General features: G+C 46.5%; 1 protein-coding gene across 1 annotated transcript in view; it reads right to left on the bottom strand.

The window, feature by feature from the left end:
* Positions 1-2,679, bottom strand: part of ARSD (arylsulfatase D) — a 30,909-nt gene that overhangs the window by 19,398 nt on the left and 8,832 nt on the right. The window lies entirely within an intron of this gene.

Raw genomic sequence — 2,679 nt, 5'->3', positions numbered from 1 at the left:
ATATAAGTTATATATAAGTAATATGTTACATATATAAGTAAATATAAGTATTATAAGTTATATATAAGTATTAAAGTATATAAAGTATATAAATATATATTAAGTGTATAAAAATATAATTATGTTTTGTATGTATATAAATATATGTTGCTTAAAAGGTAACCAGTTACTAATGATAGTCGACTCCTGAATAATTCTGTAACGTAGTAGCAGAAACTGGCTCTCTCCACCAACTTGTAATCAAAATGCCCTTATACAACTTTTCCCAAGGCAGTAACTGTTAGAACAATATCATAGAGGTAGAACGTGGGGAAGCCCACACCTCAAATTTCAGGAGAATGTCCAAGAACTGGGCTGTCCATGTGGACCTTCTGTCCATCTCACGTCCAGACCATCCGCCAACTCAAATTGAGGTACAGAACAGATGGGAAAGGTTTCAAGGCCCTATTTGCCCCACTTGAAACTAGAGATCAGGCCAGGTGCGGTGGCTCTCACCTGTAATCCTAGCACTTTAGGAGGCAGAGGCGGGTGGATGGCTTGAGTCCAGGAGTTCGAGACCAGCCTGGGCAACATGGCAAAACCCCATCTCTACTAAAAATACAAAATTAGCCGGGCATGGTGGCAGGCACCTCCTCAGCTACTCAGGAGGCTGAAGTGGGAGGATTGCTTGAGCCTGGGAGGTAGAGGTTGCAGTGAGCCAAGATCATGCCACTGTACTCCAGCCTGGGAGACCCTGTCTCAAAAAAAAAAAAAAAAAAAGTGGAGGAGTTCAAGCTGGTTTCTCCCCACTTCCTCCTGACCACTCCTCACAAACTGTCCTCAGAACTCCAGAACCCATAAAAATGTATCTTTTTCCCAAACCCAGACACACTCCTATTCCCCCTTCTTATGTTTAAAGGAAAAAATATGCTTGGATGTGGTGAGGAGTGTCTCTGGAACATGAACAGGCTTTCCCCAAAACAGACTGAGTGTGTGAACCACAAAATGAAGACTCTTAGAAGAAATGCTAATGTTTACCAAGATGCAGAGGTATGCAAGGTCTGCAATCTTGGTAAAGAAAAGTAAATCCACTTATATAGTTAACAAAAGAAAGAAAAATTGGCTGAGTGCAGTGACTGACACCTGTAATCTCATCACTTTTGGAGGCTAAGGTGGGAGGCTCTCTTGAGGCCAGGAGTTCAAGACCAGCCTGGGCAACATAGCAAGACCCCATCTCTACAAAAACAAGAAATAAAATTAGCTGGGCATGGCGGCGCGTGCCTGTGGTTCCAGCTAGTTAGGAAGCTGAGGTGAGAGGATCACCTGAGAAGACCTATCTCAAGAAGAGGAAAGAAAGAAAGGAAGGAAGGAAGGAAGGATGGATCCACCCTCAGAGTAGGAGATACACAGAGTTCTACAGTATAAAGCACTGGCCCTGTAATCCCAGCACTTTGGGAGGCCAAAGTAGGTGGATCACTTGAGGTCAGGAGTTCAAGACCAGCCTGGCCAACATGCTGAAACCCTGGCTCTACTAAAAATGCAAAAAAAAAATTAGCCGAGCATGGTGGCACATGTCTGTGCTCCCAGCTACTTGGGAGACTGAGGCAGGAGAATCGCTTGAACCCAGGAGGTGGAGGCTGCAGTGAGTTGCAATCACGCCACTGCACTCCAGTCTAGGGGACAGAGCAAGACTCTGTCTCAAAAAAATAAAATAAAAAATAAAAGAAGAAAAAACTTTTAAAAAATTTAAAAATAAAAATAAAGTGGCAGGAAACTTGAAAAGGAGGAACAATGGTGGTCCTCCTGTAGAAAACCACAGTTTTGAACAAGTTGGGATGTTGCAGCTCCTGTGAATGGGACAGTGGCTTTGAGTGTGAGAAAAGCACAGAGAGGAACTGGGGACCCTGCACAGAGATCTCACCACCAGGTCAGGGCGGTGACCTCACCACACCATTGAGCTCCCATGTTCTCATGTATATGACGGGGACAGCACCTCTAAACCCACAGGCTGGGCAAGGAATGAAGGAGGTAACAAGCAGACTGCCTGGGGCTTGGCGGCATAAACCAACATCTCCCTCCTTTCCTCTCCATGCAGAAAGGAGTCTAAGGGGCAGGCCTGAGCTAGTGCCCCTTACAAAGGCCAGCTTGTAAGATTCCCCGTGGCTGGTGTTTGAGATCTGGATTTCCAATGGAGAATTCACACTATTAAAAGAATAATGGTTCATGCTAAGCACCTGTTTCGGTTCTGGGAGTCTGGAGTTCGGGTAGCTGCCAGGCAGTGAGTGCCTGCAGAACCAGCCCCCAACACAAACCCCGGGGCGCTGAGTCTCCGGGAGCTCCCCTAACGGACAGCACTCCATGCTGCTGTTAACACTCATTTCTGGGGGAATATGGTGCATCCTGTGTGATCCCACTGGGGGAGGATTCTTGGGAGCTTGTGTCTGGTCTGCCCTGGGCTTCATCCCATCACTGATTCTGCCTCACCTCCTTTGACTGTCATCAATCACTCATGAGCACGACTGCATGCCAAACCCTCCTGGCAACTGTCTGAACTTAAGGGTGCTCTTGGAGACCCCTGACATGTTGTCTCTTATACTGGGTGCTCCTGGGAACCTCTGACACACTGTCTCTTATACTGGGTGCTCTTGGAGACCCCTGGCACACTGTCTGTTATACTGGGTGCTCTTGGAGACCCCGGCA

Source organism: Mandrillus leucophaeus, unplaced genomic scaffold (assembly GCF_000951045.1).
Source record: "Mandrillus leucophaeus isolate KB7577 unplaced genomic scaffold, Mleu.le_1.0 Scaffold127, whole genome shotgun sequence".
Taxonomy (NCBI): Eukaryota; Metazoa; Chordata; class Mammalia; order Primates; family Cercopithecidae; genus Mandrillus; species Mandrillus leucophaeus.
This window is presented reverse-complemented; position numbering and strand designations above follow the sequence as displayed.